Raw genomic sequence first — 15958 nt, 5'->3', positions numbered from 1 at the left:
GAAATGCAGTGCACATCAAAAGGCACGGGGGATTACATCTCACTGGGAAATGGATATGCGGATCAAGTCGCAAGATTTTGCGCATTGAACTGTATATCGTTCAAAGACAAGTGGGAATTGATGTCAGAAGAAGACAATACATGTACAAGTTTTGCATTGAAAATAATCGATACTCTGGAAGAGTTGAAAACATTGCAAAGTAATGTTGACAAAGAAGAGAAACGTCTCTGGGTCAAATTGAAATGTGTCCAACGTTCTGACGAGATTTTGGTTTCTGAGGAGGGTCAGATGGTCCTACCCAATAGTTTATTGTTGCAAAAGGCCCGATACTATCACGGACAGGCACACATTGGGAGGGATGCCATGGTTAGGCTGTTTAAAATTGATTGGTTTAACCCTAAGTTTAGGAAGGCGGCAGAGGCAGTATATAATAGCTGTATAATTTGTCAGCAGTTAAACATGGGAAAAGGGACAGTGGTGAATTTGAGCCACATTGGAAGAGCAGGAGGTCCATTCAGCAGAATGGAATTGGATTTCATTGAAATGCCTGCGTGTGGAGGTTTGAAATATGTGTTGGTTATTGTGTGTGTCTTTAGTCATTGGATTGAAGCATACCCTACAAGAAGGAATGACAGTCTCACAGTAGCAAAGTTGTTGCTTAGGGAGTTGATACCACGTTTCGGGTTTCCGATCTCTTTACAATTAGATAGGGGAACTCACTTCAATAACGAGGTGATTAAACTCTTATGTGCAGCATTAAACATTGAGCAAAAGTTGCACTGTAGTTATTGCCCTGAAGTATCAGAACTGGTGGAGCAGATAAATGGTACCTTGAAATCAAGAACTGCAAAGATGTGTGCAGCTACGAATCTGAAATGGCCAGATGCATTGCCTTTGGTGTTGATGTCGATGAGAAACACACCTGACAGGAAGACAGGGCTGTCGCCCCATGAGATCCTCATGGCTAGAGCAATGAGATTACCAGCAGTTCCAGCCAATGCACTTGTAAACATTACAGATTATATGGTGTTGGACTACTGCAAGGGTCTGGATGATGTGGTTCGCTCTTTCTCTCACAGGTGCAGGCCACCACTCTGCCACCCATCCACGATCCAGGGCACAATCTGAGAGTTGGTGACAAGGTCGTTGTCAGAAAGCATGTTCGCAAGACCTGTTTAGAGCCACGTTGGAGGGGTCCGTACCAAGTGGTGTTGACTACTATGACAGCTGTGAAGTGTGCAGGACTCCTGAACTGGATACACGCGAGCCATACAAAGAGAGTGGTGTGTCCACTAGATCATGAGAAAGCGTTGTTGAGAGCACCAACAACAACGAAACAGGCCGCCGCACCTGAGCCGGAAAAAGGAGCCAGCAGAGCCTGAAGCTGAACCAGAATTTGTGGAAGATGGTTCTATTACCCCTATAAGAGACAAGAGTGAAGAATTACAGAAGGGTGCAGAAGAACCAATCTCGACGGATACAGCAGGAGAGCCTAGCGCAGCAGAGGATCTCCTAGAAGCAGACAGTGCTGAAAAGCAGACAGAGCAATTGCCAGACCAAGAGGGGGAAAGTGTTGAGACGGATCAAAGTCAAAGTGATTCGACTCCTCCTGAACCCGTTGCAGGTCTATCAAGAGGAAGCACCAGAGAGAAAGAGAAGAAGAGTCCAATCCTAAGAATATTGCTGACAGAAGGAACAAGAAAAGGAGATAATTGCCTGAACCACAGATAGGTAAGAAAAAGGAACTGGTTATAAATGAGACAATAGAGGAAGAAGTGGATACTACGAGGAAAGAAGAATTGAGTGAAGGAGAACTAAGTGGTGACCGAAGGTTGAAAAGAAAGAGAATAGCAAGTCGGTGCTACGCAGGCCCTGAATGGGCGTATGCAACTACCAATGAATGGCAACACAACTTTTTGTCCTTTTGTTTTGATAGAGAAGTTCTGAGTCAGTACTTTGATGTAACCTGAAGGTGAGCAGAAAGCTGATTTGTTGAGCTAATCTGGAGACATCTTAGAGAGACTGTTTGACAACAAAACTGAAAGAGACATTGATAACCTGATTTGACATTGGAAACCAGATGTGACAAGCTGCTAATCGATTTGACAAAGGAAAGGGGTTCCTGGATGTGAAACTGAACTGTGAGAGAAGAATATTTCTTTATTTGTGATTTTACTGCACTTTATCTAAGAGTTACTTCTGCTTTCTGATTCTTTACAGATCATGGCTGAGCTAAATAATCAAGATAGAAATATTAGGTGTTGTAGATATCTAAGGGGGTCATTCCGAAGCCAGGGCCGCGAATGACGGAAGCACCGCCAACAGGCTGGCGGTGCTTCCTTGCCCATTCTGACCGCAGCGGTAAAGCCGCGGTCAGAAAACCGGGTCCGGCAGTTTCCCGCCGGATTTCCCCCGGCTGGGCGAATCCGCCATGGCGGCGCTGCAAGCAGCGCCACCATGGGTATTCTGACCCCCTTACCGCCAGCCTGTTTCTGGCGGTTTACACCGCCAGGAAGAGGCTGGCGGTAACGGGTGTCTAGGGGCCCACGCGGGCCCCTGCACTGCCCATGCCACTGGCATGGGCAGTGCAGGGGCCCCCTAACAGGGCCCCAGCCTGCTTTTCACTGTCTGCCTAGCAGACAGTGAAAAGCGCGACGGGTGCAACTGCACCCGTCGCACACCTGCAACACCGCCGGCTCCATTCGGAGCCGGCTTCAGTGTTGCAGGCCCCCTTCCCGCTGGGCCGGCGGCCGCTAACAATGTTAGCACCCGCCGGCCCAGCGGGAAGGTTGGAATGGCTGCAGCGGTCTTTTGACCGCGGAGCGGCCAAATGGCGGTTCCCGCCAGGGTCAGAATGACCCCCTAAGTGTTGAATTGGCAGTTATGTGTGGAATCTTGTTTATAGTGATGATTGTGGAATGTCTGTTCATGATATGAAAAGAGCTACTTTTACTTTTACTCCTGAGACTACTACTTTAACAGCTTTAGAGAGGTTTAAGTTAGATGAGAAGTGCCTGCATGACTATACTAATGCACAAGGAGAGCTTTCTTCTAATGTTTTCTATCGCTTATTGAGTGAGTATGTTGAGACAACGGATGCGAGGAATTGTCTTGTGTGTACGCAGATTCCTTTGTCAGTAGAGGAAGGAGTTACGTACCATAGCTTACCACTAACTTATGGCATAAGCTGTAGCTTGCTACTAACAAGGTTCTATAATCAAGAGTATATACAGTATTTCTATTCGAACTACGACGGAGTATTTTCATTTGTTCCTATTATTAAATATCTGAGTAGAATAGCTAAAGAGCATGATATAGTGCTAATTAGAGGATTATTTGAGCCTACATTAACATTTGGAGCTGCTTACGCACATAGGAATAACCTAACGTGCTTGCTTACACCTTTAGAGAAGAGCTTTATAGGGCATACTGATGATAGAAGAAAAGCACTAAAAGAAAAATAAGAAAGGGGCTTAGAGAAGAGGACTTACAAGAATGATTATGCTTATACTGCTATTAAAACGCAAGGGAAATTAGCATTAGATGCATTATACAAAGGGAAGCTTTGTATATAAAGGCCAAAATCATGCACTGACACTTTATTTGTGGGTACAAGTGAGTGTAGGCATGTTTCAGAGTAAGTGGACTTTTATGTTGAATGGTCAGGACCCTTTGATTCCTGGGATTTATCATATTTGTGTATAAATGCTTATTACCGTCTTCCAAGAGGATGGTATGGGACATGTTATTTGGGGATAGTTTTCCCAAAGATTTATCAGATAGATGACTTAAAGAAGTTTCCAAATTGACTGAATTACATCATAAGCAACAGAGGAGGGAAACCTCTTCTGCAGTTGTGGGAGATATCTTTGGTGCAGTGACTTCTTCAGTGGGATTCATTCTGAATTTGATCAAGATACGAAAGTTGTCTACTATTGTGGATAACATGCTGATGAATTTTACAGGGGCAATACTCCTGATAGATACTGAATTAGCCGCGGATAGAGTTATGACGCTTTAAAATAGGCTTGCTTTAGACATTCTTTTAGCGAAAGAAGGCGGAGTCTGTAAGATGATTAATGCTACGCATTGTTGTTCGTATATTCCGAATAATGATAGAGAATTACTTACTAACCTGACTAACTCAAGTAACGAATTGAAAGAATTACAAGAACCAGGGGTTTGGGAAATGGTTGGAAAAGGATGGAAACTGGCTTAGTCAAATTTGGAATGGGGTATTATTAAAAATTATACAGGGAATATTAATTGTGATTGTTTGCATATTAGGGATATGTGGTTCATGTAAATTATGTCAAAAGATAAAATTGAAAAGATCTAAGAATAATCAGAGGAGGGGAGAACGGAACAGGGAAAGAATTTATAGGGAAGACTTGAGAAGGAGACAAAATACAGCTGAAATTGAATTATTAAATGATGGGAAAAGAAAGGTGTGATGCCATATTTAGTCATCAGAGGAGGGAATGTTGAAGCAGATATGCTAATTAGAAATTATTAATGAATGTTAATGTGTTTCGATTAACAAAAGTTCATAGAAAAATTAACATAGAGAAAATAATGTGCACGTTTGAAAAATGTGACCACGGAGAATGACAGCCACTTATACGAACTTGTATTAAAATTACTAAAAACAGTGCGTAAAATAATGAAAATATGTAATAGTAATGTAGTAATATGCCATAATGAGATGTATAACCTATGTTTTCCATTTATTGTAGAGTTAACTTAGCTGAAGTCGTGGTCTAGTCTTTCCAGGCCTCATCCAGAAGCAGAATTAATAAACGTGCGTTGTAGAAGCTGCTGGTGCATTTGAACTGACCGTGAACTGTGTGCTTAGCTAGAATTTTCTGCAGTGTACAGACGGACAGGAGATGATGAAGTCAAATTGATACAATTATATGTAGGGTAGGCTGAATGTACTTTCCCAGGACTAGAACAAAGAGGATACTGACTGAAGAGGAAGATGCAACATTTTCGATACCTGAAGAGCCGGATGATAAGGACATCGTACAGTGAACCAAACAATGGACTGGGAACGGAGAAATATTAGAACTTATAGATTTGTAAAATAAACGTTATTGGCTAAGATAACAACTGGTGACTGACTGACCAATTAGGAATTAGGGGGATGGCCTGAAAAACTCTAATAAAAAGTCATGACAAGGGTCTAAAACTTCAGATGCGGGAGATGAGATGTGAGAGGCGAGGGGTGAGATGCTGATGACGTCAAGAGACGATGTTCGAGATTCTATCATTGGGATCATGCTCTGAGAGCCTGATGCATTGCTGATCGATTGATGACCTGAAGACGAAGACTGACTTCGTTGATGATCCATTCCGTGGATAGGTAGCAATGACAATGTAACTGATGAACTTTTGTGCCTTTTCTTCTAGGTACCAACTGCGCTGTTTTATATAGTTTCTCTTAGATGTTTTCCCAAAATCATGTTTTCTAAATTATTTTTGCATTAAGTCCCACATGCTGATGCTAATCTGGGTTAGGTAGGATTCCTTTGGGTGACATTGATAGTGACAAATGATTGACAAACTAATTGCTTAACTTTGCTATTAATGTTGATATTTTGTTCTTGGTTATCTTATGCTGAAGAATTAGGGTGTATGTTTTCTCAAGTTCTGATTAGATTATGTTATTGGTGGTCACTAATCAATGAATTCTGAGCCAATTGAATAAAGTTTGAATTAACCGATGTCATTAAAATTGTAACTAATAGGTAAATAAAAGTGTTAAAACGCTTATTGAGTTGTGGTTATTCATGAATGTTGATATAAATGTCTAATGATTTGTGATTCTTTTAGTGGTAATTGATTGGTTATATTGATCATTTGTTGTCATTGGTCAATACGCGGCTAGGATACTCCATGCGATCCAAAAGGTTAATCGGCCTATACGCGTCCCCTTGTAAGTTTACTTACTAAGGACCAGGCACGCTAACACAGCGCACTGTCTGAGTGGCGGCTGCTAGGTAATACAGCGTTGCGAAGCACGGGCTAAGTGTCAGTTATCAAGAGGGATGTAGCAACGCGCTGTTCAAGTGGTGGTTTCTTAGCAATGATGTAAGTGCGTTGATCTCCAAGAAAGATGTCACACGCTGGAAGGCGTCACATACTGCTCCAATACTCTTCAGCTGACTGCGCGTATGTGCATGCGCCAGAAATATCCTGGTGACCAAATCGTTGTGCACCAACCAGTAGCACTGTCAGTCTTCTCAGGTGTTGTCTATATCGGATACCTCTAACCCCCAGGACAGAGAAGAGTTTGTTGCTCAGTGATCCCTCATGTCCGCCGCCGTCTTTCAATAAAGTTGGTGAGTGAATGAAATGATGGTCGGTGTTCCCCTCATCACCAAGATGTTGTGACAAATTCCACAGGAGCCATCAGGAAGTTCTAAGACTTTATTGCTGTACATACTCCTACAACCAGCAGCGTCCTGCTACTGCGAAGTGCAACATGCAACTGAATAACATTGCTAAGCATCCCGCAGGCACCATTCTACTCCAGAGTGTGGAATACTAGACAAAGCATAATAAGACAAGTGCTATACTACTTATTGAAAATGCTCATACTTATTACACAGACACTAAAAGGTTGAACCAAGCTTGAACAAGATGCCTAACTGTCTGAGCTCGAGGTCCTCTTTGACCATGGAGACCAAAATGAGTTGAGCTTTTATAAGGCTACTGCCTGCCACCCGCGCTCTAACGTAATGCGAGAAAATGTAAAGAAAAGGGGGCATGGACAATCCTCAGGGCTGCACAGGCGTGACCCGTTCGAATTCCATAACATTCCAGACAGAAAGCGGGCTTAACAAAGGATAAAAACTGATGTCAGCATTCGACGATGGCGAGTGTCCCCATCACCTGCAGAGCTACACAGAACCAGGTAGCTTGCCCTCCCAGTGGGCCACACTAACAATGGGGCCTCGGGGGGGAAGAGGAGGAATGAGTAGTTCCCCCCCTGGGGTTTTTGGGACAGGTGGCACGACCCGGGACGTGTTTGGACGTCCGGGGTGCCAATTATGGTGGGTGGGATGGGTATGTATACGGCCATTTTGTGGGAGCAGGCACCATTTTGGAAAGGTGACCTGGTGGCCAGGGTGCAGGCAGGCAGGCTCTGTGTTTTTCTTTCCACGTGGCTGGGTTTAGGTGGATATATAAATTTTTTTTTAAAAAGGACAACTACGATATATTTAGAGATACTAATAGAAGCGGACTTAGTTTAGCAGGCGTATTTCCTGGGCGGGATCGCGTTGATATTCGGCAGGATGGAAGTTGAGGCGAAGGTCTTGGAGGCCGTCGCGCTGTTGCGCCAGGCGGGCCGGATGGATTTGCTTAAGGATGGAGCCCTGGCGCCGGTCCGCCCGGCGCGCAGGGCCTCCGCAGGAGTTGCGCGGCGGTTGCCGCGTGCTCCCCGCCGCGGGTGGTTGCAGCCGGCAAGGTGAGAGGGGCGTCCCGGGGGGCGGGGCGAAGGGCGGGCCCGGGGCGGGCAAGGGGAGGTTCTCTGGCCGGGAGCGTGGCCAGGGATCCCCGAGGGTTTCCCGGGAGGCGGGACGCGTTATGCTGCGTCAGAGCTGGAAACCAGCTCGTAAAGGGAAAGCGGTGCCGCAGGAGGCAGCGCGGCATCAAGGAGACGTAGCGGGAGGAGTCGGGGCGCTCAAGGCGAGCGCTGACAAAAAAGCTGTAAAAGGGAAGGCTGGCGCGCGCCAGACGCGCGCGGCCGAATCCAAGTATCTTAGTAAGGCCGGGGGTGCGGCGGGTGCCCCTGGGGCATCTTCAACCTCTCTGGGGTTGTCGGTTGTGGACAAAGGGCGGCGAGGAAAAGGTGGGGCTCCCAGTGTTGAGGGGGCAAGGGGCCTGGATTTGGGTTTTGCACGCGGGGAGGTAGAACAATGGGGGTCTGCAAGGCAGGAGGTAGAGAGGGACCCCAAGGTCCCCATGTCTAAAAAATGGCCGACCATGCTCCGGTAGAGCAGCGATGAGGAGGGTGGGAGTACAGAGGGGGGCAGGTGGGATGAGGGAGAGGGATCCGCAATAGTTAGATCTTTGGGGACCCTCAGGAGGGATGATGGGTCTGGCATCCCAGAGGTTGAGGTCCTGGGGGTGGAAGAGGGGTTGGATGAGGAGGGCCTGGTAGGGGAGGGGGGCCTGGGGGTAGGAAGTCAATGGGATATTAGTTCTTCCCCTGGCACACCAGACCTTGTTTGGCAGGGGCCTTTGGATTACGAAGAGGACGACCCAGGCGAGCAGGACGCGGCTCGAGTGCACTGGAAAGAAGGGAAGGCGGACCCTGGGTCGGCCAGCCGGATGGCATCAGCAGGATGGAGCAGGCGATGTATTGGGGCTGCGGACGCTTCTTCTGGGCGGTGTGGAGGAGAGGGTATTGCGCCCCCCGTCGCCGCGGCCCAGGAGGAGCAACGTCCGGGCCCGTCCAGAAGGCGGTCAGAAGACAGAGGGGAGTATTCAGGTTGTGTGAGATGCGGTGGCTCGGGTGTGAGTGCTGGGGAGCGGGAGGAGAGGTCAGAAGAGAGTTTGGAAGAGGGCGAGCTGCGGAATAGTGGGAGCGAGTATGATTGGTGGGAGAGAGGAGGGCGGGGAACATCTAACCCTGTCCGTCAGTCATTTCAGGTACAGCGGTCAGGTACGCGGCGCGGGGAACGTCGTGGAGAGCGCAGGGGAGGAGAGGAGCGGACGGTTCAGGAGCAGCCCCCGCTGCTATCTCCAGGTAAGACTTCTTCATGCTCAATGATATCGGTGGCGTCGGAAGCGAGAGAGGACTCAGTGCGTTTAGTAAAGGGAGTGTATATGCAGGACACGGGGGTCTCAACGGAGAGCGACGTGAAGGCGACGAAGGAGGGGAAGGCCGCGGGTTCGGAAAAAGGGGGGGACGGTGCAGCGGTTGCCGGGGCAGAGAAGGGAGCGAAGGATGAAAAGGAAGGGGAGCCGGCGTCTAAAAAGGTGAAGTTGCCCTATATAGGCACAGCAAAGCCGCTGGGGGCACACTTAATGCCGGCGACAAAGGAAAAGATTTGGAAAGGGGAGTATGTGGACATATTAAAATTGTTACATCGGGAGATTAGGGCCAAGGAGGGCTCCAAAGAAGAAGAGTGGGAGCTTTCTAAACAGCCAAAAGTGCCAGTCACGATAGAGAATTGGACGGCGGCTTTCTTGATATTCGCTAGCGTGTATTGCGAGCGATTCCCGGAGAGGTCGGTATCTCTATTTAAATATATGGATATCATAAGGAAAGCGCAGCTTAATTACGGTGGATATGCGTGGCGCCAATATGATGAAGAATTTCGGGCACGCATGGTGGTGGACTCGGAGGTGCAATGGGGGGAAATTGATACAGACTTGTGGCAGCACACCATGGGGCCAGCGAAATTTGGGAAAACAGTGTTTACGGCCAGTGGGTTACCCATAATATATCGGCCCTTTCGGGAGCGCCCCACCCAAGGGGTGGGGTCCCGGGGCTCCAGCCCCAATAGATCTAACAGTGCAGGGACCGGACGGTCGGGAGCGTGCTGGGATTACAATAAAGGAATATGTACCAGAGAGTACTGTAAGTTCCGACACGAATGTACAAAATGCGCGGGTCGTCACCCGGTCACAGTGTGTAATGGCCAGCAGACCGGTGCCAGCGCAGGGGGAGCTGCAAGTGGGAGTCAGGGGGCCAATTATGGAGGAAAGGAGGGCCAGCGTCAGCGGCCAGGCGTTGCAGGAAAAGGCTATTACGCCGGTTAAGGTCGACCAGTTACAGGCAGGGTTGCAGGTTTATGGCAGGCAGGATGAAGCTGAGTTATTGGTTCGCAGTTTTCGGGAAGGGTTCAGGTTGGGATATCAGGGTCCGCGGGAGCGTCGGTGGGCAGAGAATCTTCGATCCGTACGCGGAAGGGAGGAGCTGGTCCAAGGGAAGCTGATGAAAGAGGTAAGGGAGGGGCGCATGGCGGGCCCGTTCTCTTGTTGGCCCTTGGAAAATCTCATGGTGTCGCCAATTGGCATAGTGCCCAAAAAAGAGAAAGGACAATTCTGGTTAATTCATCACTTGTCCTGGCCGGAGGGGGCCTCAGTGAATGATTTCATTCCAGAGGAATTCACAAAGGTGTCGTATGCGTCGGTGGACGTAGCGGTCCAGATGGTGGATCAGCTGGGGCCGGGGACTTTGATGGCAAAGACTGACATTAAGTCAGCTTTTCGGCTGCTTCTGGTGCACCCGAATGACTTCGAGTTGTTGGGCATCCAGTTTCGGGGGAGCTGGTACGTGGACAAGGCACTGCCTATGGGGTGCTCCAGCTCGTGTGCGCTGTTTGAGCGATTTAGCACTGCCCTACAGTGGATCTTTGTGAAAATTACAGGTCACCAAGAGGTAACGCACTACTTGGATGACTTCTTTTTTGCAGCACCAGCGGACAGCCCCGTTGTGCGGCGGTGCTGAGCTGGTTTATGGATATCATGGGAGACCTGGGTGTGCCCCTGGCTCCCGTAAAGACAGTGGGGCCAGCTACGGCGCTGTCGTTTTTGGGGATTGAACTGGATACGGTGGCAGGTATAGCCAGGTTGCCTGCCGATAAAAAGAGGGACATGATCAGACGAATTGATGAAATGTTGCAGAGGCGCAAGGTCACAGTGCGGGATGTGCAGGTGTTGTTGGGGCATTTGAATTTTGCGTGCAGGGTGGTGCGAGCGGGTAGGATGTTTTGCAGAAGACTTTCTCTAGCGCTGGCTGTGCACGCGCTCCCCAACCATCATGTGCGGTTGAAAGTGGGAGTGCGAGAGGACTTGCGCATGTGGGCAAGGTTCTTGGAGTCATTTAATGGGATTCCCTTGAAGGTCTGGCGGGAGTGGGAATGGGATGCCCAGTTGTTTTCGGATGCGGCGGGTTCAGCAGGTTTTGGGCTGTACTGGGAAGGGCGTTGGTGCGCAGAGGAATGGCCATGGGAGTGGAAGCATGGCGGCCGTAGCATCGCGTTTTTGGAGTTTTTTCCGCTGATCGTGGCAGTGTGCTTATGGGGCGGTGAACTGAGGCATTCGCGGGTGCTATTTCGTGTAGATAATTTGGCGGTTGTGCAGACGGTCAACCGGCAGTCGGCATGGGAGGCAGGATTGTTACAGCTGCTACGCGTTTTTGTCCTTCAATGCTTGCGGAATGACATTCATTTTAGTGCCAAGCACGTTCCGGGGGTGAATAATGACATCGTTGATGCTTTGTCTCGTTCGCAGTGGGAGCATTTCCATGGATTAACCACGGGCGTGGCGTTGAGAAGAATTCGCATGCCGGAGGCTCTGTGGAGAGTAGGCGATCCCGGATGCTTCGACTGGTTATGAACTCCCTGGCGCCGTCCACGAGGCGGGCTTATGCAAAAGCATGGGAGGAGTTCCTGGGATCTGGGGCTCGACGGCGGGCGCGACAAGAAGAGGTGGTGGAAGATGTGATACACTTCATTATGGATTTGATTGGTAAGGGTCAGTCGAGAGTCACGAATTCGGGTAAGTTGTCGGCCCTCGGGTTCATGGGTAAGCTGGTATGGGGTTACCCGCCATCGGTGGGGGAATTGGGAATGAGAATATTGCAGGGTTGGGAAAAATCTTTTGGGAAAAAGGGTCTGGAGCGCCAACCGATATCGCTGGCAATGCTAAAGCGCTTGGTAACGTTGATGGGAGATCTGTGCTATGATGATCACGAGGCTATTCTCTTCAGGACACTGATGTCGTGGATGTTTTTCGGCGCGTTTCGGGTAGCGGAGTTACTGGGCCTGTCGGAAAAATTGGGTATCTTGTGGAGGGAGGTTCGGGCGGTGGAAAAAGGTTTGGCTCTCTGGGTTCGGGAATCAAAAACTGATCAAAAAGGCGTTGGGGTCACGGTCATGCTTCGTCGTTATCCCTATAAAGGCATTTGCCCGGTTAATTTGGGCGCCCAATTGCGCTAGAAGTCAGAGGTTTCGGAGGGCCCGGTTTTCTGTCATGCGGACGGTCGTAAGGTGATGGCGGCGCAGCTTCTGGCTGTATTGAGAAAAGGGTTATCGGCTATGGGCTTTGAGGCAGAGAGATTTGGGACGCATTCCTTTTGCATCGGAGTGGCCACAGAGGCAGGAGGTAAGGGTTCGGATAGAGAGGAGATGATGGCTTTGGGTAGATGGAGGTCGGATTGCTTTAGGCGGTATGTCCGGGGTGGTGATTGTTAAAGGAATGTAGGGAGAGGGAGAATGGATATTTTCATATATTTTCTCTTTTTCAGGTGTGGTCCTGGGGCCAGAAGCGGCCTATTTGGAGATATGGGTGATTGGGCACTCCTTTGTAAAATGGGCACAACGACAGGCACGAAGGACTGCGGCAGGGGGCAACCTGGGATTTGATACGGAACGTTATCGGGTGACGTGGATTGGGAAAGGGGGAATGAAGTGGGAAGAGCTGGTACCTCGGCTTCAGGCAATGCGAGGGAGGGGGCATTGTCCGGATTTGCTTTGTGTTCACTTGGGGGAAAACGATTTAGTAAGATCTACGGGTTTGAATTTGCTGAAGGTCATGAAAAGGGATCTACAGTTAGTGAGCGAGCAGTGGAAAGGCTGTCACATTGTTTTTACGGCGTTTATGTCGCGTCAGGTGTTGAGAGGAGCCAGGAAACCGGGGCCATCGAGAGGGCCAGACGTAAGATTAATAAAGAAATGAAGGGATTTTGCGCGGGGCGTGGAATATCATTCCTGGAGCATGCAGACATACGGTTTGAGGACGTGGAGTTCTTTAGGGACGATGGGGTGCACCTATCTTTCGTGGGAATGGAGTTATACCTCTTACAGTTGAGGGAGCAGCTCAAGGGTTTACTACAGGAGCCCTAGTGTGGGGGGGCAGAAAAAGTCAGGGCCTTTTTCTGGTGGCGGGGACAGCTGCAGGGCAGCTATTAAAAGTTCGGGGTAGGACGGAGCTGGCAGGGAAAGTCAGGTAGTAGGACGGGGGGAACATTAATTAGACAAGGACAGGCAGGAGACTGCTCAGTAGCGGACAGGTTCAAAGAAGCGGGTAGGTCGGGAGAAAGTAAAGGAGACGAGAGGAAGGAAAAGACAGGTCGAGAAGAAGGGGGGAGGGATCGGGGTAGGGGAGGGGGAGGGGCGGGGGTAGGTGACTCGATGTCTAGTGAGGTCTTAGTTTTGTAAGGCAAAGGCCAAGGGGGTAGGTCTAGGGGCACCTGTTCCAATAAAGCGGCCTTTTACACACACAAACGAGTCTCGGTTTGGTCACTCTGTCCCAAAGATCCATGGAAAAGTGACAGGACACTAACTGACGGCCGCGCAGGCCTCCCGGAGCTTCTTCACCACGGCACCAACTCAAGCAATAAAACTGCTTGGGTGCAACCCTGCATGATTCCGTAACAAATGTAGAACGTACCTTTTCTTGCCAGAAAGCCCTGGGGAGCCTGTCTCGGCCGCACACAAGAACTTCCGATCTCCATCCCGGCTACGAGAGTTCCGCTGACTCCATACTTAAGGAGGGCCAGGGATGGTTATACGGTCCCTGTCGCCTGCGCACAACAGAGACATTCATTGAGCACCCTCACCACCCAATTGCACCCGTGGGGGGGGGTGCTCTCCTGCGCACACTCAACTACCTCTTCTCACCCTGATTCAAAGAAGCTTGCCGCCACCATAATGGGAAACAACCATCAGGGAAGGTAAGGCCTAATGGCTAGCGGGTGATGAGCCCCTCTTTCCCTGACTTCACTGAAAAACCACCTGGCATTGCAACCTGGCCCACGCCCTTCCCCCCCCCCAAAAAAAAATCTTTTGTTATCCTTCTCTTTAAATACGTTAAGAGGGCAAAACATGAAAGCCCACCTAAACAGCAAAAGCAGGACACAGGTCTTCGTGGCTTCGTGGCTATATGAGACGTCCTCTAAGATCAAATCGACCCGACTAGTGAACCCACAGCTTTCCGAGGGCATTTACAGCGCTTTCTGGGATAGAGTGACTTTACATTTTCACTAGAGACAAAATAAACAGGCCTGTATGAGGGGGAAGCTACTGGTCATATAGCCATGTCTTTAGGTGTTTCCTGAAAGTTAAGAGGTCTTGGGTCTGGCGAAGGTGGAGCAGTAGGGAGTTCCAGGTCTTGGTGGCCAGGTGGGAGAAGTATCTTCCTTCGGCGGTGGAGCGGCGGATGCGGGGAACGGAGGCGAGGGCCCCATAAGATTGCTACACATTCACAGTACTACAAGAAGAAAATGATTAACCTCCTGGTTCTTGGGCAATCAGCTTCTCCTTGAACAACACACCGCACCTACGTGCCTCCTAAGAAATCACGATCCAATAGAGTTTCGCTCTACTTCTGGCCCTCAGAAACTCAAAATGCACCTCCAGCTGCAGGAATTGGGAATGTTATAGCATTAACTAAGGAGGACCTCCTGTTATTCCTATTGGATTTCAAATAAGAATTAAGAGAGGAACTCAAAACCGATCTTGATGCCTCCTTGGAATCACTCTGAGCTGACATTTCTTCTAGATTAACCACCCTTGAACAAGAAGTGGAATCTATCACCACCTGAGTGCTGGACTTGGAGACTACCACCCAAACTCACACAACAAGTGGACACTCTGCACAACTCCTTTGTGCACCTCAAATCACAGTTGCACGTTAAAATGTGAAGATTTTGAAAATCGCTCATGCAGAGAAATATCTGTCTTTGCAATCTGGAAGAAGGTGCAGAAGGCCCAGATTTGGATGCTTTTGTCATAGGACTTTACTCTGCAGTACTTGGAGAGCCGACATCAAACTGGAACGTACCTATAGGGTCGGCCTTCCCCTGCAAGGTGAAAAGAAACGTCCAAGAGACATCTTAGTGAAACTCCACTCATTTTAAACGAAAGAAGCTATTCTACAGGCAGCACGTAAAGTGGGAGAGGTTTAATTCCAAGGAGCAACATGCTCACTCTTTTAAGACATTGTCCCAGCCACCCCTGCTAGGAGGCAACAATTCAGACCAGTAACTGACAAGCTCCAGCAAGACAATGTTAAATACAGGTGGACTTACCCATTCGGTCTGACATTCACAATCAAAAACAAATCTTGGCTTTGCACCGACCTCTTGGAAGCTGCAACCTCATTGGGACTCCAACTCTTAGATCCTGAAGAACTGATGGTCCACGAGGAGCAACAGGTAGCTGGCTCCAGCAACGCTACTGGTGGCAATCCATGGCTTCCACAGTGCCGTTCTAAACGGAAAGGTCGACGAGAAACTCCTGATTAACTTGCTCGAGCACACCCAAACCACAACAGTGATTCCTCGCAACAAACTGAGAAAGTAGCTTTCTTTCTTAACACCTCTGGCTCACTGTAACTATATACACGGTAGGCCCTAGAGGGGACTCACACGCACTTCCTTATATACTGCTACTACAATTGATGTTATTGATTTATTCAAGGTGCTAGTTACCAAGCTGACTGCACCATTTGATATCCTTTATTGTCTGGCATATATTTGCTACCTATAGCACCAATGTGCCAAGTGGATCTTGACCACGCTCACACATTCCTCTGTAATCCACCAAGATGCTCGCTTGGAAATTGGGGAAACTGTTATGTTCTATGATTGTTATATTAACTACGTTTTTCGTCTCTTTTTCTCATTTGTTATCCTTTGTGGTACCTTGGCATCATTAGCCCTATTGTGTAGTAGAATATGGGGAGAGACATCTCTTATAATGCTTATTACAACCATACCTATGTTCAATGGAATTCTACCTTACGCAATGCTTACTCACACTCCAATGCTATGGTATTGACTGTATTATAGTGGAATATCAAGGGTCTCAACTCGCTTTCTAAAAGGTGCAAACTATGGAAATATCTTTTGGACCATCGACATGATATTGTTGCTTTACAGGAGACCTACTTGACAGGTGCCGATGAATCTAGACTTAAACACAAATCATACCCT

At 48.6% G+C, this 15958-nt stretch overlaps 1 long non-coding RNA gene across 1 annotated transcript in view; it reads right to left on the bottom strand.

Moving 5' to 3' along the window:
* Positions 1-15211, bottom strand: part of LOC138258718 (uncharacterized) — a 190399-nt gene extending 175188 nt beyond the window's left edge. The window contains exon 1 of the long non-coding RNA XR_011198523.1: positions 15104-15211. This is a non-coding gene — a long non-coding RNA (uncharacterized lncRNA). The remainder of the gene's footprint in view (positions 1-15103) is intronic.
* Between the last annotated feature and the right edge of the window lie 747 nt (positions 15212-15958).

The sequence above is a fragment of the Pleurodeles waltl genome, chromosome 9 (assembly GCF_031143425.1).
Source record: "Pleurodeles waltl isolate 20211129_DDA chromosome 9, aPleWal1.hap1.20221129, whole genome shotgun sequence".
NCBI lineage: Eukaryota > Metazoa > Chordata > Amphibia > Caudata > Salamandridae > Pleurodeles > Pleurodeles waltl.
Note: the sequence above shows the minus strand (reverse complement) of the source record. Positions and strands in the feature narration are given on the sequence as shown.